Genomic DNA, 26313 nt, shown 5'->3' on the forward strand with positions numbered 1-26313 from the left:
TGGGGGTGGACTGCTTTTCCTTCTACCCTTCTTCCATTGGGGGAAGGGCCCCCCGTTGTTCCTTTTCGGCTTCTCCCGCGCGGTGACCGCCAGAGCCCAACAGCGTCCCCTGCAGGTCAACACAGAGCACTGCAGGCTCTGCTCCTCCAGTGATCCAACAGCACCCCCTGCCAACCGTGATTAGAACTGCGCTAAAGGACACAGAAGTATTCATTCAGACTTTTTTTTGTTGGTTTTTTTCTATTGTTTGAAGGGGAATTTTTGGGTACAGGACTACTGCCTAGTTTTTTTGTGTTATGTTACTGTTCTTGCCAACATACATATATCTTTTAATAAAGCTTTGTTATTTCTTCAGGTTTTTTCCACACTTCCTTGATTAAAGCCCCTTCATTTTGAATTCACAATTGCTGAGAGAGAGGAGTTTTGTTTGTCTCATAGCTCATCCTCTTTAGCAAACTTTCTAGTCTCTTCAAACTGAGACAGTTGTTTTTTAAACTAAAGATTCCCATATACAATAAACTTGAACTTTCTTGGAGGTAGTGGTAGCCCTTCTTCCTAGTTGCAAACTACATGTAGTTTATTTGGTTTTATATTATACATTGTGGTTGCAGGGGCCACAAGTCCAAGGGATGATTCTATCACTGCAAAAAATCAGCAGCTCGATATAACTCTTAGTAAGTCTGTTTTTTCATGTTGTTTGATTTTTTTCTTGACTATTTCACTTGTTACTAAATTTCTGCAAAATCTTGTAAGGTGGGTGAGGCTTTTAACAGTAGTTTGTCATTTTAGAAAATTGTCCTATGAAGTGAACTTTGATTTAAAATGGTAAATAAGAAGTTTGTTTTACTTGCTCTTTGCTTGTGGCCCATTTTGTACAGTTACTTTGAAAATTTCTAAATGTTGCATAGTTCTGTGTAATATGTCCAGGCCAAGTGCAAAAGCCACATCTTTTTCATATACTCTCATGTAGAGAATACTGCTATGTATTCACACATTAAAGATCGTGGGAAAATTTTAACCATCAGAAGAAACCATTGTTTATAAACAGAAAATATTCTGTGAAATTCATTTAGGCAGCACAGTTTGCTATTTGTGCAGATCTGTCAAATAAACAAATAGAAAAAAATTTAATGTTCTGTCTTGCCTATGCCCCAACTTTCCTACCTGCTGACACCTAAAACAATGGTAAAAGAAGACAAGGAAATATGGAATAGTTGCATATATTCTGGTACTGAACAGGAATTTAGAATGAAAACAAGACCATTGGCACAATTGAAAAGAGTATTATTACACATACTTGGGATGTGGAAACTATAGAATAACATCTACAGTTTAGGTAAGAAAGAAAAATAAATTTAAGCTTGTTTCTCCTCTTCTGCATGACTGTCCTAACAATCAAATTAAAGGATCAGTTTCCTTGCATAGAAAAATATGCATGTGAAATTATGCAGACTTCACCTAGAGGGACTTAATTCTCTACCTTAAAGTTAAAATGTTCCCCTGCAACATAGGTCATGTTTTTCTATCTGGAATTCATAGTCACTCACAATTATTAAGTTTGTAAATATGTATTAAACTCAAAACTATTAAATACAAATAATATTTTACACATACCCCTCCCCCCCCCCTCATTATTCATTTGAGGTCAGCCATTGCATTTTTCACTTGATAGGATTTGGTATGGGGATCTGACAAAAATTGTCGTGTGCTACTCTATCTTGTATAGTGATACATGCAACTGAACCGGAGTTGAATTGAGAGTAAGAGACAGTTGCTTTGGCTCCATATTCTCTCATTGTGGTTATTTCTGTAGGTTCAGACCTGCAATTAGATGTTGCAATTCTGGTCTTTCAAATGTATTTTGATTCAGTTAAATGTGTCTTATATACACACTTTTGTCAAAACTGTTTTGATTTGCCAGTAATAGTAATTTCAAAACATATTTACGTATGACTACTGCTGTTGTCTCCATGGAGCACAGTGTCTCTAGAGGACTGATTTACAGCACCATCGAGTCTCACCTGTTTCTAAAGCTTGGTGACCAATTTGACAATCAGATTGAGGTGTTTGGCTTTTCTGTCAAAGAGCTGCAAATGTGCATTTAGTTTTTGCAGGTGTTTGGAGCCTTGGAGTTGCAAAACAGACTGTTTCTCTTGATGACTGTGTAACTAATTGATTCCCCTGGTGGTGATGTAGCTGTAGCCAGTGCTATCCCCAGAATTTCAACATAGAAGTGCTGAGAACATAAGCTAAGCAGCTGATAGTGGCATGAGTGAAATGAAATAGTGAAGGCTTTTCTTCTCTCCAGGATGGACAGATCATACAGCATTTTTGGATGCTGTATGACAACATTTTGACATAAATGGAAATTTCATTGGTCAGAATATTGACATTTTCTGTTTGTTTGTTTTGGAGTAAAACTTCACAGTAGTACAGAAGTTCTAGCACAAAAGTTAACACATCTTTTAGGTCTGTAATACAGATTGTAATTTGGGGTTGAAGAGGTTCCTGGACTTTGTGTGAGACCATGAAAGTAGTGTAACATTTACTTCATCCAAGTAATGTTTAGAGACTTAGATTATAAATTGGACAGAGCAGAAGTGTCTTTCCTTGTTTTTTCTTGCTCGTATAACTATCCATAATAGTATTTTAAGAGCAAAGGAAACCACAATTAGATGTGGGCTATATTATTTATTTATGAAGGAGTTAAAATCTTTGGGAGAAAGAGTTTGCTTTGCTATATCATAGCTGGCAAGATGACTATACTACATGGTTAATAAATAATACAGAAATGAGGGAATTGAAGAAGAACCCACATCCTTCTTAATGCAGCCTGGTTTTAAAGAGGGAGAGGAAACTGTTGGGTTGTAGTTTTCTGATGCTTTGGGAAAGTTGAGGCACCTGGAATTGTTGGTTTGAATAATTTTTGTTTGAGACTGCTACTACATCAAGATTTAAATTGTTTTCCATTAAATATTTTTTCCTTCTTCCAATTTTTAGTACTTGGCTTCCGAAAACCCTATTGGAAATTGGTTGGTAAGATATCTCATTATATTTCATAGAAAAAGCTGACCTAGTTAGTTCGGTCTATTCTGATGAAAGGTTGGCCATCTCATTTGTGCGCTTTCCAAATTCTGTTTAATACAAGTCCTTGATTTGCTTATAATTGACCAAAATTACATTACTCAAGAAGCACTTTGAATTTTTCAGTAGGATAAAATGGTCTTTACTGCCCAAATCTCTGTATTAATATAGTGTTTTAACTCAGCTCTAAGGCTATATCTAAATTTTGGTTGAAAAGATAACGGATATTTTATGTCTGAAGTAACTATATCCAGTTGATATAAAAGCAAAAACCAGTGAAACTCTAACAATCCAAGCCAGCAGGGCACCATGTTGCTTATTCATTCATTGTGCTTACTCCAGAGCTCTCCTAACTGAAATTATGTTGATTTCTTTCTTTGTTTGTATCTTCAGTTATAAGATATGGGCACCCTACTGGACTGCAAGGGACTGAGTTGCTGTACAAAGCTAGGAAATGAATCCATCATAGGAAATTTATAAAATTGCATGGTTTTATTGTTTTGTTTTGTACACTCTTGATCAGCTCACTTTCTGAGCTTGTTCATTATTAAGAGTTAGTTGAGGAAAGACTTTTACAATTGAGTTTTGATGGTAAATGCTATTTTCAAAGTTGGACATTTTGTCAGTGATATACACTATCCAGCCCAAAGTTCTAGCGCTCTCCCAGTTACAGTGGAAGGCAGGTGTTATGACAAGTTTCCTTCAACAGTCAAAACACATGATCTGCTCCCCCTCTTTCATTTTGATTTATTAACATGTGTGGAAGACCTCTAGCCAAAAGATATTTATAATTTTACAACATATAAATCTGCAAAGTCTTCCTGGCTTTGGAGAAATGTTTATGTTGTATTAGGATAAAATGATCACTTGTTGCTTGGCAAATTTTTAAAGGGGGGATTTCCGAATCCAAATCCCAATGTGACTACTTATTATTTGCAAATAGATTAAAGAAAACTGTCTCTGAGAGAATTATCTTTCTTTTGTCCCTCATCTCCGTCTTCCTGTATTTGAAATGAGCTCCCAGCTCCCTTGGCAGCACAGCAAACAAACAGTACTTGCTTTAATCAGTTATACTAAAAGCTGTATTTAACATCACACCAGTGAGCTGAAAGCTCAAACGAGAGCACTAGAGTAAAGGGTGCGACTTCATAAGGTGATGATCCAAGTCCCTCTGGTCAAAAAAATGACAAAAAGGTTACTACCTTCAGTGGACCTTGGGAAGACCTGTCATAAGTAGAAGACTGCCTTTACATTTTTCTTTATTTTGTTTAGGGGTGTGGGTTTTCTTCTGTTTTTGATAAATATGGTCACACAATTAGTCAACTGAACCCTTTGCTCGGTAAATGTTACATAGCATGAAAGAAAAGCAGAGTGGACAAAACAGTGGACTGCTACAACTCATTATTCAGTTCCAGCTTGTTCCTAGTGATAGGAGTTTCAGTATTGGATCATTTCGCTCAACAAGTAGGTCACCATGTCTTGTTCTAATTTGCATAATATGCTAATTAATCTATCTAACTTCTGAAAGAGCAAGTGGATTTTCTCTTTTTGCGTTTCACAAGCTCCTGACAAAGTGTGTTATCCATTGGCAAAATGGCATTTTTTGATAATGTCAAAGGAAGCAATATCATTTTCAATAGCAATGTATTTTTTGATATACATCAATTTAATATCTGCCTCTACTCAGCTATTCTTCTGGAGCAATGTATGCCATCTATAAAGACAAAACAGATATTTTACATTTGTTAGAAAGAGTATATTGATTTTTCTTGCCCTTTAGACTTGCATTGGAGATTTTTTTGATGGCTTCTGTTCTAGGCCCAGTAAAAAAAAAAAAAAAAAAAAAAGAAGAAAAGAAACTACTATCAATTTTCACTGTAAGAGAGCCAAAGAAGATTATACATAGTAGTCTCTGTTCCCTCTAAACAGTAGGACATCAACCCTAAAAAGGAGGTACTTTTCTGGTGACTTTCCCCTGGACTTGGAACTTCAGTTGGCCTGTATGGCCTGCCTCAGGAGAAGAAAAATCAACATCAAATTTTGTCATGTCAGACTATTGTTTGGAAATTAAAACAGAGCTGAGTTAACCTTTCTGAAATTTGTCATTTTCTGCAATCTTAGTTCATACTATAGTTGGACTAGGTTAATCTTACTGAAAGAAAGAGAGAAGAAATATATATTACTTAATATGAAAGGCTCAGGAATTGTTTTGTTTATACACTGCCTACTACCATGTTGCATTTTGGCTTTAAAAAGCAACACTCCCCCATCCCTAAGATATTTTCCAGTACTAAAGTAGATGAATGTAAGTAGAATGAAGGAATGAAGTTACACTGGATGTAGGACTAGAAATACTCTCTAGGATTGGACAGTTTTTCACATAACCTAAAGTAATTTGGACAGGTTCAGATAGGAATGCGCATATGGTGTATTTCCCTTGTCATGACAATCCCTCTTGGACTAGACCTTTCATTTCCTTCTACACCACAAGAGGGGGAAGGAGATACTTAGGTATTTTGTGCTTGAGGCACAGAAGCCAGCGCAAAAGTGAAGGGCTCCTTTTTAGAATTGTGAAAGATTAGAGATCTTCCTTTAGAGCATCCACAAAATTTCAAATCATTAAGTTTGGGCTGCAGAAAAATCTCAGAAATGCTTATCTGTCAATTTGTGTGTAAATTTGATGTTTCTTGAAATGTTGTTTATTGTTTTGTAGTAGGAATTTGCATAATTTTATAGCAGGGAAGATATATTGTGGATATTTCTCAAGAGGTATTGATAATATTTTCTTCCCATTCATATATTCTTTTAGTAGATTGGTGATTACAGTATTATACTTGCTCAGTAACTAAACCATCATTTTAAATTCTTACATTTTGGACATATATTTCCTAAGCACAAATGTCTTTCTGTACAGAGAGTTGGGTTGTTCAAACAATATAACTTGGACCTTTTCTATAATTATTTAACTTGAAAAATAAAGTCCTGTTTGTAAGTAGTTTTTTCCTACACGTGACATATTTTGTGTGTAAAGGAGAACAGCTCCTGCATACTGAAGTAGTGATCATTTAAATCAACATTGGTGCGAACTAGTTTATTGCATATCTGCTATAAGAATAGCTGTAATCATAGACTTGATTATACTTTGTTTTTTGTCTGTAGACCCAATTTTCCTTTTATCTTAACAATAATAACATGATTTAGCATTAGATGACATTTGAAGCATCATCCAGTCTGTAGAATAAAGCACACTAACACTACTGTCATCAGTAGTATAGTCCACTTTATGTGGACTATTTGAAATACAGTGTATCTTCTAATACTTTGGTTGGGAAACTGGAATTTGGATCACTGGATTCTGCTATTGCTGCTGTCCTTGAGCATTCACAATCATTGTGAAATTAATTTTAATAATATATTTGAATATTAAATTTTATTTCTGATTATCTTATGTGTTCGTTGTTTTAATGAATTTTATTTTAGGCATAATCAATATTTTAGTATTTTAATATCTTAATATCTTAAAGCATTTGATCATTCATAGGAATTTAGAAAATCCCAGTGCATAATAGTACTGTGGCAATGCATTCTGTCCTTATCCACAGCTATACAATGATGTCTGACTTGTAAGAAACACAAGTCAGGTTAAGTGTGGACATGTGTAGACATGTTTGTTGAAACTTCCTAATTATTTTTTAAGATCTTTGTTTTCTTGGGACTTGAGTATACTTCAGCCTTCCAAATCTTAACCTGAAGGCAATTAATCTGTATTGTTACTTTTTTCCATGCTTCAAAAGAAATGGGTTGTCAGGTGTGACTTTTATATTCTGTCATCTTTCAGTAGAAATTCATATATCTGATGTCTCAGTGTTTATATTCTTGCTGTTGGCAAGAAAGCTAGATACCCTTCAATATAACCTGTTTAATACCTTGTTTAATATAACCTTTGCATTTAAAATACAAGCACCTGGATTAGCTGAATCAAAAATATGCATGTGAGATCCTGGATCTGAATCTCACTGAATTATTGATATGGGTCTTTTGAATATAATGTGCTGTACTTTTTTTCTGTGTTTTCAATTATTTTTTTTACCAGCCTTCAAGACTCATCCACATCTTAGTTAATTTTCTTAGATTTCTAATATAGGCAATGAGCTTGAGGATAATAAATAAAGAATGCTCATGTATAGCATCTTTGGATTTATTCATGGCTATCATTATAGTATCAGTCAATCATGTATTTATTACTATTTCATGGTTTCTTCTGGGCTTAGAGATATTGTTCTGACTGCAGCAGGATGTCCAGACTTTTCAAGGGTGAAACTCAGCTTTTCCCTTTCATGGAAAAATATTCTTCAGGAAAGAAAAGACATATAAACACATTCTTGGACACCCAACTCATCAAAGATCAGTATTTCAAATATTTATCTTCCAAAATGTGTATTTATCTTCTCAATGTCTATGTCAGAAGCAGTTAATATATATACACAGTAAAGTCTTGTGGCCTAGATGGGAAAAAATGGTTGAAAAATCTTTTTACTTTTGTTAAGAGTTAAGTAATATGTCAAATTTACATATAATATTGTAACAGAAAGCATGTCTATTTATATTTATACATCTGTTTTTAAATAATACCATGAAAAGGATGTTTATTCACATTTCTTTTGTCCATATTTCTTTCTCAAAAGAATTTTAATTTCAATATATTTCTAAGGAGTTGAAGGTGTTTCCCTACTTGGTTATTTTTTAGGATTTTTTTTTAAATCTGTTTATAGATATGATTTCTGGCAGGTACATAAATGCATGTTTAATGTCCAAATAGAGAAATGTTAATTTTTGTATTGTTTTAGGCTAATATAGCCATTTTATTGTTCATTAGTCCTGTAAAACTGGAAGTCATCTTTTTAAATATTCTTTTATTAGCAGTTATAGGAATTTTATGAATACTTTTATAGGTGGTATTTGAAAGCCTTACTTTACTAATGGCAGCTTGCTGCTTAATAATAATGCATCAAAACTAGAAAGGCAGCAAAAATATTTATATTAGCATAAACATAATGTTTATCTACATATATCTTCAATTCTCTAAGTAATGGAATTTTTTTATACTACTTTTTAACACCAACAAAAAAGAAGTAGGGCACCTGATATGCTGCAGCTCCTGGTGGGCTTGCCATAAAAAAAACCCCAAATACCCAAAACCAGACAAAATTTGCTGTTCTACTCTTACAAAACAAGCTAACAAAAATGTAACCTGCAGCTGTGAAACGGTTTGATGCTTTAATTGAGAAATTGTTAACATTTCATATGAGGGAGGGAACAAGTCTGGGACTTGCCCTTCCTGGGAAAAATTGCCCATGGAGTGCAAGCAGAGATGAATCAGTATAACTTACAGCAGTGTATGGTATTCATCAACTGTATAATTTGCTCTTAACTCACTGGAAAGGCTTAGGACTTTGCATAAATAGTTTGGGAAACTAGCCAAGGACAGAGGAATAATTCCCTCTCATTTATCAAGAGTATATACAAACCCAATCCCTTACCTTGCACAGAAAGCAGTGGTATTCAGATTGCTTGTGCATGTGTGTTTACAGATGTTAAAGCTTTTTGATACAAGTGGTTTGAATTAGGCTTAAGAAAATATCTGGACTTTGGTTGTAGTGGTTTTGTTTTCGCTGGGTGTTTTAGGGGGTTGGTTTTGGGTTTTTTAATTATTTTTTTAATAGGCCCTCGGATATGTACCACCTCTTTAATCAAGCCAGATTTGAATGTTCTGTGAATTGGTAAGTTTCCAGGGACACTAGGCAATATCACACAGCTGTTTCCCACAGAGCCTCACTAAAGCATTTCAATTCCGGTGTAGGGAGATCATTTGAAGCACTAAAGTGATGTTTTATTCTTTCTGTCTGTGTAGTCTTGATTTACATGCTGAGAAGGGATCCCTCCACTTGCAGGCCAGGAGTATGCTCCTGAGTGAGGTACCTGTGCAAGAGGCACCTGAAGTAATGGTGACCCCCGGTTGCACTCACAGCCCTTTTGGTCTTGACACCTACCTCAGACTCCCCTCTAATATTGGAGTTGTGTTTCAAACCCATGGGGTGATGTTCTAGGGCCTTCTTCCTTCTTCAGGGCCCATCACAGACTTCAGTGAGATCAACTGCCTGTGGCACAAGGTGAAAGAGAGACCTGAGGCTGTATTAGAGTGTAACCTTAAGGGATTAACTCTTGGAGGGGGGTGAGGGGCATGAATTTCAAGTCCCTTGGTATCACTGGGGATGACTTATACTAACTAAAGGAGTTTTGGAGATGAACCCTTTGATTTCAAATTATGTACATCCCTTGAAAACAAGCAGATAAGCAAATGCTTATGAGCAAAACAGGTGTAGTTGTGTTACAAAAACCTACTAAATGCTGCCTATTTACATAATGGATTATACACACACTATACTTACGCATCCACCATACATGTATGTATGTCCATTGCTGCTCTGGCATATTTACATGAGACACTAGACAGCACTGCTCCAGAGGTGAGCTGCCCTACAGCCTGAGGTATGCCAGAGCATGAGAAAACCTGCAGAATTGCAAGTGGCATTTGTCATGCTATGGGTTTCAGAAGTCAACTCTTGCAATAAAATTTGTCTCACCCTTGGACATCTTTAGCACTTTTGAGCCTCAGTGTATTGACTTGTAAAATAGAGATACAATTTACTTATCCCCTAGAAACAGGGTTTATTCATCTACAGATTAATATTTTAAAATGGTAAAATGGGTTCAGAAGTCAAGAGTATACTACTTAAATTAATACTAGTTAATAATTGTTAATGCCAAAAGTGCAAGAGTTCAAAATGCAAATAAATTTTATGTGTTTTTGCAAAATAAACATAGCAAATGTGGCCAGAATAACAACCATACCACTTTCCATACAAATACTAAAGGAACAGTACACAAAAAAGTGATGCCAGTATATAAAATGAGATGTAGAGAATCCTCAGTTTAAAATATTTCACACCAATAAAAATTCTTAGTCTTTGTAATCTTCATATTCTGCCTTTACATATGCATCTGCAGTTCCACTGTCTTCAATAATGCTGTTCAGTTGTAAATCAGAGGAGATTTTTTTACTGGTAGTATTTTTTTTGGTTGATGGAGTCTTCATAAGTTATGATTACCATCTGGCTCTGCAGATTCTGGAGGAAGAATCATTGCTAGATAAAAAGACATGACATCTTGGATGCCCTGCCCATCTGGCTAATTTCCCAGAAGCACAGATTCTATACATTTTTAAGTCCTATGTAGTATCTTAAAAAGAAGAGAAGTTGGATGGAAAGATTGTTTACATTATTTTTGAGTAAATAGTTGTCAGTAATAGTCAACCTGGGCTGAAAACAGAGCTGAGATTCACCAGAGTTACTTAACTGAAGTTAATTTACATTAGGAGTGAGATTCAGAGCCAGCTAAAGTCAGTGGTCATCTCTCATCCCAGGTAGGAGCTATAGAAATAGCTGAGATACCAGGTCAGTTACTGAAGAACTCTGCAAAGACAGGCAGTAAATAAAGGATGATATATTATTAATATTGAAGAGTAAATTACATTGGGATAATTTTCTCATCACATCTTATCATGGGAAAAATGATTTCAAAGGATTCTGCTGTCTTTAGAGAAATGCACTAATTTTAGACCCTGAGTGTTTTTCTCTTGAACTGTGAGCGGTTGGCCTTGGGTGGCAGAGGAAATGGTAAAGGGCAGCAGCCAAAGCTGCAGGAAAACAGCTTATCTGTGATTTTTCTGAGCAAAAGTACAGCTGCAAAATGCTTAAAATTGCAGTGTTTAACACACCAAGTGATTTGAGCCAGCACCTTTACAGATGCAAATCAGTCTGTATCTGTTACTGCAGTGGTGTTCCTATGAGTTACACCATTGTACAGTGTCTAGGAAAAAAACAGTCAAAACATCTTTTCTCTATTGGGTTTTTTTCACCTGAAAATCAAGATGCTGAGTCCTCTTCAGTTTTACATAAACTGCCTCTGTGAGATTGCCATTAATCTCAACTCCCACTGCTGTAGCTATGAAGAGAAGTAGACCTGTTCATGCTGTCTCATTTTAAATGATCTTCCTTGATTTTCTGATACTAGTATGTTACTCTCAGTTGCTGTTGCAAAAATGTCAGATAATCTATAGGTGCTCATCTTACTTACAGCTCAGAGGTCATCTGAATATAAAAAAAAAAAGATCATCTGAATGCAAAAGAATGATTTGGAATTCATAATGTAGTGTAATGAACACACACATTCCATGAAGTTCTCAAAATAAGCAGAGAAAAGGATAGATGTGATGCAAAAAATTAGCTCAAGATCTAAATTGTTCACTGACTAGTGTTCAGCTGTTGAAGCTGCTGTTGCTGCTGCCAGTGATGCTAATATCAGGTTTGCATTAACTGGTAGGACCAAGAAACACAGGTTTTTAATGCAGGACAGGAAATCATTGATGCAATGACATCCATGAGCATATTTGAGAACATAAGTTTTGCCAGTGAGTGACCTCTATGTTAGATGTCTAGGAAGAACTACACAGGGAATTGTCTGATGAGATGCTTTCATACTGGAACATACTTTTAGCTGGAAATTAAACACTTCAGGACCAACTTCACAGATTTTAATTCAATATTTGTCAGGAAAATATTCTTGGCTCCAGAATAGGATCTGGTCAAAACTAGAGAAAGGGATCCTTAGGTTATCTCTTTTCCCTGCTTTGAAAATTGTCTCAGTATAGGATGGAGGTTTTTCTTTTAATAATAATCTTTAAGATTCAAAATGTGAAAATAGTTCCTTGGCCAACTGTTCTCAAGAAAGAATAAATCATATGAGACCGGTGAAACTGGAAGAAATCATGTTATACCTTGGTTCTTTATATTAAGAGCAGGTATTAGAAGCAAGTCTGATTTTTGAGACAAAATTAATTCACTTGCAATAACAGCAAATAAATAAATACAGTTTTTGGAAAACTGTAATCTCAGAAAAATGAAACTATGGGCAATGAACATCAATTAGAAGGTTGAAAGTATGGCAGGCTGCTTCCAGAAATGCATGATAGCTAAGTGTTACCGAGGCACATAAGCCTTCTAGTCAAGCTGATGCAACGATGCCAGCTGCTGCCAATAGCTTTTGAAAAATGAAAACAAAATGGAATATTTATAAATCGGAAATTTGGGTGTTACCCTGACCTCCATGGGGGAATGAGAAGCAAGTAGCACTGAGAACAGCAGTAACTCCTCTTTGATAAAAAATAATGCCTTTCAATTTGAGGCCATAATTATATTGTTGTTGAATGTTTAAAGCTGTAAAAAACTGCATTGCTATATATGAAAACTTTCCAAGAGTTGATCTTTTCATGTTGAATAATGATAAATTCACTTTTCTCACTGTTTTTCCTAGAGTAGGTTTCAAATAGGAATTATTAGCTATCTGTGCTGTCTCTTTCTCTCTGTCTTTTAAGAGATAGTTGCAACCTTACGTCCCCATACGTGTATGCACACACCAAGGGTCAAAATGCATTTTTTAGGAAGAACAAATAGAGAATACCAATTCCCTTAGAAAATAATAATAAAAAAATTTAACAGGTGTAGGAAACACTCCAATTCTATCTTTTCAGGAAAAATATTATTCATATGTTTTTAAATCATCAATGAAGATAATACGCTGCAACAGTATGAAGAATGACAATGTGAATGGAAGTAGGAAAAAGAAATATGAAAACATTTTCTAACCCAGACAATTTGCACAAGAACACACTCTCTACTGACTCTTTTTAATAATATTTTTAACACTTTAAGTTAATTATTTCAATTATATAAATAATTATTTTCTCATTAAATTCCATATTTTGATATTTCACCTTTTCCTGAGATTTATCACTTCTTGGAAAACTGAAGTAAAACTGAAAATGGACCAAACCAGATGAGATAGAAAAAAAAGCCAGATCCTGCTATTTGAGGCATAACACATATCACAGAGTAAAATTATTTTCTCTATGTCTTCTTTTTTTCTAGTTGGCCACAATGTGATTTAAATGAGCTCTGTTTATGACAAATCATTGTCAACATTCCCTTGCAAATTTCTGTGTGAAAAAATTAAGCTATACTGCTGTGGTAAAATGCTTTGTTGCTTCTGTAGCTGCCAGCTTATCTTTCTGTCTTCTCGCTTTTCTTAGCAACAAAATATATTTCAAGCTTTTTTTCAGTTCAAGAGGTTATGCTAGAACGATTTTAATCATCTTCTCTGTTTATATTTGATGTCTGTTAAAACAGCATAGCCTAAGTTTTTCCCACAGTTTTTAACGAATGTTGACTTCTTTGAACACAGTGCTAATTTATGCAGCACAACTTCTCTGGGTGCTTCTCAAAATGATTTTTAATCTGAACCTCTTTTTCTATGTAACCTCACCTTTCTGACACACCTGAGAAGGACGGATGACTGCTTTTTGAGAAAAGTCTGCACAAGCGGCTTCTGCTGCCAAGAATTTGTATATCAGATAGCAACCTGAAAAATATCTCCTTCCACAGTAAAGCATTGTGGAAATTATTGACCCACCTCAAGTCTTGTCTTCCCTCATTCCATAAAATATGAAGTGTTTTCTATATGGAATGTATCATGACTCACTGGTAACATTGCTGTTACTGTTGTACTGAACTAGAGAATTCATTTATCCAAATAATTAGCTCAGTTCTCTACAATGCTTTTGTTTCAGGCCATTGGATGTCAAATGCTAGTCAGTACCATTATCATCATCATCATCATCATCATCATGGCTAGGCTTCGCGAACGAAGATTTGGGAAGGGCTCTACCCACACTTGTTACAAGTGCGTTGGTGGCTAAAAAGGCCAGTACGAGATAGGCATGTCCGGTTGCAAAAGACACAGCAGAAGGACTCCTTAGGTGGTATACTCTGCAAGATACGATTCTTTCTGCATTGTCTTTTCTCCTCAAGAGTGATCCTGCGTGCGTTCTCAAAGGAAGCAGCAGAGTTATAGATAGTGTGTCTCCAGACCTCCTGACTGGAGGCCAGAGTAGACCAGTGATGATGATCAGTATGGCCAAGGCTGAGATGTTGTTTCAGGGAGTCCTTGTATCTTCTCTTTGGGGCTTCTCTCTTGCGGCAGCTGGTGGCAAGTTCACCATAAAGCAAGATCTTAGGGAGGTGGTAGTCCTGTATCCTGGATACGTGTCCTGCCCAATGCAGCTGTGTTCTCAGCAACATGGCCTCAATACTTGTGATTGCTACCTGTTCTAGAACAGACGTATTAGTCATGTAATCCGCCCAGTGGATGTTTAGGATTGTACGGAGACAGCGTTGATGGAAGCATTCTAAGAGTCACAGGTGGTGGCGGCGGTAGATGACCCATGATTCGGATCCATACAAAAGAGTAGACAGCACAATGGCTCTGTAAACACTGATCTTTGTACTTTTCTTCAAGTGTTTATTTCGCCAAACTCTTTTATGGAGTTTTCCAAAAGCACTATATGCCTTTGCTAACCTGTTGTTTGTCTCTGTCAATCTTACCATCCGAGGAGATGAGGCTACCTAGGTAATTAAACTGCTGGACTGCTTTGAGCTCTGATTGGCCAATGGTGATAGGGGGATGATGGAAGACTTCCTGAGGTGCTGGCTGATAGAGAACTTCAGTCTTTTTTAAGCTGACTTCCAGCCCAAAGAGCTCAGCAGCGTCTGCAAAGCAGGATGTCAAACGCTGCAGAGCTGCTTCTGTGTGGGAGATGAGGGTGGCGTCATCAGCATAAAGCAGCTCCCGGACAAGATGGTTTAAGGTCTTAGTGTGGGTCTTCAGTTGCCTTAGGTTGAATAGGCTTCCCATCAGTACGATATCGAATGTAGATTAGTCAGTACCACGTTCATGATAAATATAACAAAAAAATTGCCTTCAAATTCAAAATGTTTATGTTATGACAGCAATCATACGTGCCTGGATATAATCTTGTCTACTAAAATTGTCCTGGAAATGAGTTTCACACTACCTTTTTCATGTCAGCAGTGTTTGATGTTATTTCTGCACTATATGTTTAGAGAAATACAAGATCTACTGTTCTAAAGGTGTTGCACCAATCTAGTTTATGTAGTCTATGTTGTATAGACTTGATTTCAGAGGGAAGGGTATTATTGCAATTCAGTATGCAAGATTACATACTTCTCATGGTTGTTCTAGACCTTTTTTTTTTGGCTCATTTGGGTTTTTTTCAACTTCATGAATAGGATTTAGCTTAAATTTAACACGTTTAGCGTAAGATCAGACAAAGCCAGTTTTTTTTTCTAAAGGGAAGTTTCAACTGTGCTTTTTCCCTGAATTTCCACTTGGACTGTTCCCAGAGGAGAGATATCTCTTTCCTGTTTCCCTGTGCAGCTCTGCCATATCACCGTCTGTGATTCCCCCAGCACTTAGAAGTAAGTTGTCAATGGGACACACTGGGGTTTGTGTTGAAAGTTGTTTGCTTGAGTTTGAACAAAAAATATTTAAAGGGGTCAAGGAAAAAATCTACAAAGAAATCTCCAAACCCTGCCACAAGGAGCTGGCCTGCTCCCAGTTTCAAAGCTCCTCTTTAAACATCCCATGAACTTCTCAAAAGAGTAGGTAAATGAACACCTGCATCTGTGTGACGAGCCTCTCATTCTGCTTACACAGCCATTAATAAGGCTTTCTAGTTTGTGTTTTTTAAAACTAATTTCTTCCTTAAGTCTCAAATGTAAAAGATGGCTTGAGATAATATTGTCTTTAGGCAGGAAAAGCCTAAAGCATCAGTACTTGGCAAAGTGGACCAAACTGAATGAAGGCCTTCTTTTTAATATTTGGTAGTGAATAGTTGGTGGAAATCTGAAAGGGTTTTGTTTAGCCTCTTCCTTTGATGAATGGAGTCTGTAATTTGAAAAAAAAAAAGGTGAAAAATAATAATTTTTTACCAGCCCAGCTTAGAATATTTCTGGATATATAGAAAAAGAAAGTGGAAATCACAGGGAACTTAGAAAGCAGCTCCAGATAATTCTTTACATACAGTATCACCTAGATTCTTAGCAGCAAAAGTGAATTTTAGAAGCAACATTTTTGTTTTGACACGCATCCCCATCTAGTGTCTGTGTTAGTTAATAGCAAAATAATTGATCTCTATTATTTCCTTCTGATGCCTTTCATCTTCCCTGCCTCCAGCATAGTGCAGAAAAAAAATCCACTTTTTACATAGCACTGACTTTCCTCTGCTGATAAAATACGTTCTTTTTTAAGGATCTGCAGTCTCTTGGATTTTTGTGGGAAATACACAAATATTCCTATGTCTCTATCCTACAGGAATTAACAGATCTATCTGCTGAACTAATAAAGAATCTCTATTAATGAAATTAATTAAGGATAGGCAATGTTTTTCCTCAGCGTCTTGTAACTTTTAATACTCAAAATCTTGGGTAATGCACTTTTCAGTGGGTTTCACATCAGTACTTTGTTTTTGTACAATTACTAGCAAATTAACTGGAATCAAATATTTTCACACCCTACTATTTTTTCCTTTTGATTCTTAGATGTATGTAGAAGTTATAATTAATATTTTTATTAATTGAATTTAATGACAATTTAAGACAAGAGAAAAAACAAAAATATTTTTTAAAATCTTGCACATTTGAAAATCTTTGTGCCAAGGAAGTTAGTAGCTGAGTGTCTGAAAATACAGAGAAGCTCACTCATCTCAAAAGTTAAAAACCACACTGTCACTCTCTGCAAAACATAGAAGGTGCAGTCCAAGTTTATTCCAAAAGAAAGGAATATTAAATCAATAGTCAATAAAATATTATCATTTGCAATTCTTTTTGATGGATATTTAATGTAAAAAAAACTTGTTTCCTCACACAGAATTGTGACACATATATATAAAATTGCATTACGAAATTAGTTTGCAATATTGAAATAAAACAATATTAAAAGCCAATGGGATTGAGTGTTGTTTGGTTTATGGTCATTGTTTTTAAAGATTTCTACTCTAGAGAGAATGTCATCTCTCTTTTACAAAAGATTTTAATTTTATTTCCATCTCTTTAGGGTAGAAAAAAAGAAAAGATTGTTTCTTCTGTTTCTAAATGCATCCACACTATTGCTTTTCATAAAATTGTTGTTGGGTGTAGACAATTTCTCTTGTACATCTGGGCAGTATAAACAGCTGGAAAATTCCAGGAAGAAGACAGCAGCTACTACACACTAAATGCCATAACATGTGAATACTGTTTATTCTTAGTGATTTTGGGTGACTCTGTGCAGTTTCTAAAAAGATATTAATCCTTTAGAACATTTGAGGAAGAGTTATAGCACTTTTTTTTTTTATTTTCCTAATTGTATCTCTGCCCTCTGTTTCAGTAGTCTGCTCTTTTCACAAGCTCCACCATTAAGTATTAACATCTACTAGAATTGAAAGCCATAGCCATATGCTATATTTCAAGTCTCTGATTTTCAATTAAATGGCAGCTATGTATATTCTGTTTGGGCCTTCTGGGGCTTATAATATGCACTCTAAATTTCACTTCATATGCACTCTAAAATTCACTTCTCCATGATAGCAGTCTTGTAACTACTCTACAGGTGTTACTCCTGTGTTTTCATGAGATTTGCTTTCAAGTATTATGAAGAGTTTTTATGAAATGGGAAGAAGTCAAATTACATTAAAAATGAAATATGTAAACTTTCTGGGTATCAGGGTAAAGGGCAACCACTGCACCTCTTGAGCAATGTGACCCTAACATAAGCTGGGATATTTACAAAATGTATCAAAGATTACAAAATGGGAAAGAATGTGAAAAATTCTAGACAAATGTAAGGAAATAGGAAAACATGTTGGAAATTATTGTGCTTAACTCATTCCGAATAAATATGAAGTCCAGAGAGAGAATAATTATTGTTTCTATTCCCTGGTTCCATTACATCTTCATTCAAACAGAAGTAACAGTGGAGACAATAGCTCAGTGAGGATTTTCCTTTATATGAAGTTGTGAAGTCCAAAAGCCCAGGGAAATTTTCCCTAAAAAACTACCTGGAAAAGTAAAATCTAAAATTCTTTTGTTTGCTTTGAAAATTGAATACTGACCAAAACACACTGGAGAACTGAACTGCCACAGAAATTCTGGACTTTTTTGAAATCTTTCATTATGATGGACAAATCTGCAAGAGTCTTATGATATAGTTTGCAATAAAACAACTTCACTGTTCTCAGGATTGTCTTTTCTGACTGAATGGAGTTTACTTCCCCTGTACACCTCCCAGGTTCTCATATTTTTTTATTTAGTTCTCTAATTTAGTAGTGGTGTGATTTTTTTGCATCACAGGTGAAGGCATTTTATGAAAAAGAAACTAGCTGAGCATGGTAAAGTAAAGAGAGGAATGGGCTTTTAAGAATGCTTGAAACAGTATAATATTTGAAAGAACTCACAATTGGGTGAAATATAGACCTTACTGTTAGATAATAATATTGGCAATCAAAACTATAACTTTAGTACTTCATGTAATTCATACTGAAAGAGAACATCTAGAAGAATTTTGCCTTTTGGAGGACTTTTTTTTTTTAAATGCTGGAAATGGGGGTTTCCAGTTTTCCTTTGTCTCCTCTCTACACACTGAGCTTCCAGTGGCATTTATGATATGACCAGCATCAATCTTCAGGCATTACTGTGAAAGCTCTCCTTTTTGTTTTGGTTTTTTATTTTGTTTTTGTTTTGATTTTTTTGTTTGTTTCTTTGGTGTTTTGTTTTTTTTTTTTTTTGGTTGGTTTGGTTGGTTGGATTTTTTGTTTTGTGTTTTTTTTTTTTGTTTGGGGTTTTTTTGTTTTGTTTGGTTTTTTTGTTTTGGTATTTTTTTTATTTTTTTTTTGTTTTTGTTTTTTTGTTTTTTTGTTTTTTTGTTTTTTGTTCTTTTTTTTTAAGAAAGAATAGTTTTATCCATACCATAGCAATGAAGTTCTGTATAAGCAAGATGTAAACAGATTTGGAAAAGCCTCAGAGGGTTCTGAGAATGGCATTCTGCAGAGATTCTCTCCGCATCCAGTGAAGGACAAGAAAAGGAGGGGCAGGTGTTTACAGCAGACTGCAAGGTTTTGAAATACCCTTCCTCGGAATACCTAAGTATTGAATAGGAAAATTTGCACCCCTAAAATGGCACGTAGCTAGATTTCATATTTACGGTCTCATAAAAATTGGCCATAGAGCATATACTGTAAGGTGATCATTCACTTTTGAAACAAGGGATAGCATGACCTGAGGTTTAGTAGAACACAGCAGTCCTTCAAAGATTTCAGATCATATCCTTACACAACTCAAGTGTATACTTCATTTTGCCTATAGTAGTGTTAAAAACGTGATTTAACTGGTGTAGGACCACAGCATGGACAAACATGTTTAGTTGCTTACAGTCTTTTGTTAATATTGTGTTCTTTATGAATTATTCCCAATTTGACCAACCTGTGTCTCACCAGAGAGTGAATAATTAGCACTCATAGTCATTATCAATATCATTGCTATTTGAATCTTAAATGTTTGCTTGAAGTAATTGTATTAAGATGCTGAGGTTTATTTAATTTTTGCAATCCTTTAATGAGTTACCATTGAGAATTCACAGATTAAAATGGTTAAATATCTGTTTTGGAAGGTGTATCTTGCCTATCTTTGTTTCAACTGCACTTCAACTAGCGTTTATCCTTTCTCACATTACAGATAGCATGGACATTTTTCTTCTGCTACAGATGGTGACAAACTTTTCTTTGACTTTATATGCTGTTAGTGATCTCAATGAAATTAAATTTTTACTTAAAAAGGAACAGTATACCTTTCTTATGCTGTAACTATACACATGTCAAGGAACAAAACCCCCTAAGACATTTTTAAACTTCAATAGCCTCAAAAGTAACACATACGAAAAAAGAAAAAGAATTTTTGTAATATCTCTAATAAAACAAATTACTCAAAACAGATTTCAATATTTTTTCATTTTGTTTAAGCCTACTTGAAAAGAGAATAAAATTGACATCATTATTAATAAATATCAGTGAACGATGAAAGGAAAGCTAAGGAAAATATTTGGGCTTCCAAATATGTGTAACACTATAGAAGGGGGAAGTGCTCTGGTTTGGTATTTTCTGTCACAAATGCAGTAGTATCTGAGGTGCTCTGGGACAGTCTGCCTGACTCCAGCTAGCATCCATTAAGGAGAAAAGCTTACAGGATGGTGAAGCTTTTCAGCAGCCTCAGCAGTGGTTTTCCTTGAAATACCTTTAATTGAGAAGACTGACAAATTGGAATTTATTTTCTTTTTTTTATAAAAGAGGCAATATGGCGAGGAATGTTTTTATACAGACTCTGACTTGTTCAACTCTCATCAAACAATGAGAAAGGTGATGTAATAGATTTGTAGTTTTTCCCAGATATGCAGTTTATCTGACTTGGGAAAAAGAGCTTATAAAAATCAGTATCTCAAAGAACTATGTGACAGCTATGACAGGATTGGTTTCCTTTGATACCACTGTTACATTGGAACCTCCTCAATTTCAATTCATTTCCAAGATGATCCTGAAAAAGCTTAGAATTGTGTTTTCCCAGTTATCACTTCAAGCTCTCACACCTCAAATTTGGTCTGGGTACTAGATAGTTTTTCTGCTAAAGCTAGACACTGAGCAAATGAGTCTCTTTTTACAGAACTTCTAATATAACAAAAATCTAAATTAAAACAGACATATTATTACAGACAAAATGTAGACTTCCATAAAATCTCTTTCCATGATGCCCACAGGAACATGTAAAATCACATGGGGTTTCAGTTGCATGAGTATAACCAATGTAATTTTAAAAATTAGAATTATGGCAGAGAAAATTTGCTCTAAATTATGCTGTCTCTCTGATCATCTCTGACATCTAATTCTAAAAATGACCAAATCTCAGTCAAAAATCTGTTTAAAAGCCCAGTCTTGTTTATTCTCAATGCGATTTTAAATGGAATGTAACCCTAAGAATGAACGCCGGCAAAAACCATCGCAGTCAATAAATCAAGTGACCAAAAAGATGAAAAAATAATTTGCTCTCTTCTGTACTTCAAATATCTGCTAGGCCGTATTCTAAAACCTTGTCTGTAGTATGTAAATAACTTGAGGAAAGAAAATGGTGAGTAATGGTGGAGGGAGAAGGTACTTCAACAAAACAGAAGGAAGTGAAAGGCTTAGGGAAGCACTGAAGAAAGCAGAAACCACATTAAATTAGGAAATTACTCTGGAGCCAAGCATTATCCTTATAATGTGTGATTTGGTTTTAGACCTTGCATTTAACAGGATCTGCTGCACAGACAATTTCTGCGAAGTTTGATTTGTGGTCAAGCGAAGATACCATGAATAATGCTCTGTAGATAGTTACCAAATAGTTTGCATTTTTTTGATTATTAGTGCCAGCATTTTGCTGCAAGTTACTCAGTTTGCCACACCTGATGCTCCACCTGCTTGAATGACAACTGAATTTGGAAGATCAAGGAACATGTAGCAAAACAGAAGGAATGTAACAATTGAATAGAGACTATATGCTTCACAGATAGCTGAGATAATTTTCCAGATTTCCCTAATTTCCAGATAAATCAGCGTAGTCAATAGTGCATTTTTGTGAAGTCAATAGTGAATTTTTGTGAAGTCACTAGTGAATTTTTGTCAATAGTGAATTTGTAAAGATTCTTCTTGTTTCCACGTGTATCAGGAATATCTTTATGCAGATGAATCCACTTTAGTTGGTGGAATGCCTTTTTGAAAGTCTGACGCATATGAATACTTGATCAAGGAACCTGTACTCTATTGAAACAAAACCCCAAGATTGTTGATTATAATGCATGGAATCTACTGGTTATAATCTATGGCCCTTACTAGGAAAGCTAACAATCTTATTTTCATTCAATAAACTTGAACTGAATATATTTCTTGAATCTGATTAATACTTTCAGTTCTTACTTGAAATGCACTCCTGAGAATGTAATTTTAATTTTGTAATTTTTGTCTACTCAAGTTTATCCTATAATTTTTAGGCACTTAATTTTTTTATATTCTCTTTTGACATAAAGTATATTATACTTTTATTTTGGTTGTTGAGATTCAAGAATAACCATGTTCTTATTTTTCAAAGATTTATGTTGGTGTATTTTCCTAGAATGACTCAAACAGCTTACAGTAAGGAAGTGGGATAAATATACTTAAAGATGCTCATATGATTGTAGAAGCAACTTACAACATGCAAAATGAAGGAAGCACCAGTCAGAGACCAAAAAAAAAGCAGAAGAATCAGTAATTCCAGTTTCGGGAAAAAATAGGCAGAAGACTAGTCAGAAATTCCCATGGCTCTTGATGACAGCAGGCACTTTGCACTCTAAGAGCAGTTCTTTCGGCAGACAGAGTCCCAGAAAGGGCTGCTGTGACCAGTAGCTTCTCTGTATTCCCCAGCCAGAGAAACCAAATACCTGATTTCAGATGGTTCAAAACAGGGAGGCCTTTCCTATCAGCTCACAATCAGGTTATATGCAATGCACTGTGGTCCCTGCAGTCCAATGTTATCAACATGGACAGCTGCAGTACCAGTTGCCCAAAACAACTTTGTTGCCAAAAATCTTCATTGGTGAACATTTAAGGCAAATTGTACAGCTTTGTTTTGTAACTGGGACATATAAAAACAATCTGGACGTACTTCTTATGTTAAAAACCCCTCAAAATCCTAAACCCTAACAATAGCATCTCAAGTATTACTTAAAATGGTCTTAATAGATTTTTAATGTTACCAAATTTCTCCTTTCTATGAAACATACCCATATTTACTTCATTTTGAAAAGTTAATAGTAAGTAGGCATCTAAGGTGGAGCTGTTTAGCTTCACCAGGGCAGCAAATGTGAATGATTATTTTCCTGGTTGCTATCACCTAGTAATCCTGGCACACAATAGCCTTCCATTTTCACGAAGTAGGAAAATTTGTACAATACTGTTAGAGAGAGTCATTCTTCTCCCCAATAAGAAAAGAGATGTGTTAGACCTGAATACTCCGGTTTATGTGGGATACAGAGCACATTTGAGTATCTAGAGTAATTTTTAAAGAGACTTAGTATTAGTTATCAAATATAGACTGTAGTTAGAGTCATACCAGAGTATAAGAGCGGAATGTGACATAGGAAATTACAGCATTGAGCTTTGCTTGCAAAGTTGGATGTTTCTGACTTAGACTCCATATGCAAGCAAGAAAGCCAGAGAGAGACAGTTCTCTGGGAAGCACTAGTTTGTTTGGTTTTTTGTTTGTTTTCTTTTGTTTGGTTGGTTGTTGGTTTTTTTAGTTTGTTTGTTGGGTTTTTTTTTTTTTTAGTTTGTTTTTGTTTTTTTTGTTTTTGTTTTTGTTTTTTTTTTTCAGTTTCGGGGTTTCTTTTTGGTTTGGTTTGGTTTGGTTTGGTTTGGTTTGGTTTTTTTAATGCACACAGAATTCCCTAACTCAGAAACTTTTCAATTGTGTCTCTAAAATGAGGCAATTATTATTTTCCTTTTGTTACTATCAATAAAGCAATCACTTTACCTACTTCCGTGAGAAGAAATAAAGCAATTTATAAATAAATGTGCAAGCTAATTATTTAAAAGAAACAATTTATTCATTTTGGATGCATCTAGAGCAGTCAAAGAATGTTTGACAAACAAACAAGATATCCAGGGGTGCAACTCAACCACAACTCAGTTCAAGTGGTCCTTATTACACAAAGCACTTTAAAACAACTCTCATAAGTTAAATATGTGGATTACATATTTACATATGAATAATTACATAATACAGGTGAACACACACTGAAACACCTTTGTAATTTTAATATGTTTCCTCCCTGTTATTCAAAATTTCTTTGTTTTATAAACAAAAATAAAATATTTTTATATGTAATAAAATTTATACAGCTGATGATGGATTCTGAATCATTAGGGAATTTTGAGAAAATCTCATTCAGCATGAAGAACCTGGCACAAAACCTGCTGTGTTCTTAATCAGGTGAGTACTTTCACAATTTAATTTTTAAACTACATATTTGCTATAGATCAGTTTATCTCCCTGGGAAATTTAGTTTATTCTCCTTCATAATTGAAAGAGGACAAATAGTCGTGTGTCCAGTCTTTCAGGTTTTTTTGAATTTTTTTTTAATATAATATGAAAAGTTAAGATTTCAGTGATTTAATTTAATCTTAGAGAAATTTCTAACTAAACAATAGAATATGAAGATGACTAGTGGAAAATGTCCATACAAGCATGTGTGTGGGCATAGCACAATTATTGAAAACTTATTTGAAAATAACTTGATACAGTTACTGTGGTATTCTATTAAATTACACAAAAAGCATATGGTATCCATTTCTCTTTCCTCATTAACAGAAGTTACTGTTATAGTGCCAGTTTCTGCTCAGAGGTCTTTTTTGATGCTAACTGCATACAAAATAATTATGTCAACTTAGTATCAACCTAATTAAAAGCAGACCTCATCCAACACACAAAATCAGTATTCAGTATTAATCCTTTATTTTTCATCAATCCAGTGGAATTATCTTCATTTAAAAATTTTAATCACATTATACCAATTCACTCTGTGATGGGAGAGACACCCTGTTGGTGTTGTCATCTTCCTGTTTAGATACCTGTATTCACAGAGATGTGTATGTAGGTTAGACACCTGTATGCACATACTTGTATGGTACAGAGAGATATTTGAAACTACTTATTTCAATATTAACTGCTCAAGTTGCAGAAACTGATCTTTGAGATGTAACAGTGCATGCTTTGAGTGATAAAGCATAATTACAGAGAGAGAAAATAAATACCATTGGATGCAGCAATAGTCATGGGAAATTTTACCAAGAGTGCAGTTTGGTAGGCTGACAAGTGTACTCTTCTCCACTGTATTTTGAAATCACATCATTATATTGCATATGACAAAGTATAGCTTACAACTGAAAAATCATAATATGAAAAATACACTATAATCATTTTATGACATTTTATCTAAAGGAATGTTAGATATTATTAAATTATGACTTTCACTGAACAAAATAAGGATATTTAGAGCAGGGAGTTACAAAATTTTAATTCCTTAGGCTTTGATCAACATAACTAGCTACCTCTTGTGACATGCCTAAATGTTTGCAAATTTGGTCATATAACAATGCAGTACAGAAAACATGTTTCATTAATACAATTGATTAATGTAAACATGGCCACATTCTGGAGATTAATTTGACATTGTTCTGGTTGGGGAACATACTAATTGGCAATAACCTTCAGTAGCCTAGACATTTACTTATTACTCTGTTTTATGACTTCTCTATTTAATGATATTTCCAGACACTCTGCATGAGCTAGTGTTTGTCCAGGCCAAAACCATTCACTCTGGGTCACACACACACACAAACTAAACATTAAAAAAGTCTCTAAACATCTAAGCATAGTAATTGCGCTTAATAGTTTTGCTGAGCACTGTACTATTCAGAAAGCCCTAGAACCTACCACAGCTTAAAGACATTTCAAGAATAGTTGGTGGCCAGACTCCCATTGGCTGCAGAACTAAAGTGTCACCATCATATATACAACAATCACAATCGACAATAAAATGGAAGCAATAACTTTTGCAATTTTGCACAAAAGAAGAAACAGATGATAGAGAGGGGGTATTGCAGTTTGCTTCCAGTTAGATATAACATACATAAAAACAATTTTGAAAAACCTATTAAGTAATGAAAAGATGTCCTGCTAGGAAGAAAGTTAACAAGTACCAAAAATTCTTGAGCAGTCTAAAGACATATGAAATTATTCAGTTCATATTTTCTTTGCTTCTTATTCTTTTTTTCCAATTCAATTCTTCAGTAGATGGAAATTTTGCTTATAATAACCAGAAAAAAAGAAAAATTGCAACCCTTCTTATTGTCCACTTAAGAGTCAGTAGACCACAAGATTATTTTTTTCTTCTAAACACTGGAGTGGATGGTTATGTGAGGTAACTGACACAGAACACCAAGAGAGCAGACTCACTCTCAGCTCAGTTCATGAAGTCTTGAGTAGCTTTATGTACACCAGTCACTGCAGGAACTCACTCTTGCAGATGTGAACTGAGTCAAGCCTACTAACGATGAGCAAAGCTGGAGCAAGCATTGGTGTTGTTGCTGTAGTAAAGATC

Source organism: Pseudopipra pipra, chromosome 1, assembly GCF_036250125.1.
Source record: "Pseudopipra pipra isolate bDixPip1 chromosome 1, bDixPip1.hap1, whole genome shotgun sequence".
Classification (NCBI taxonomy): Eukaryota; Metazoa; Chordata; class Aves; order Passeriformes; family Pipridae; genus Pseudopipra; species Pseudopipra pipra.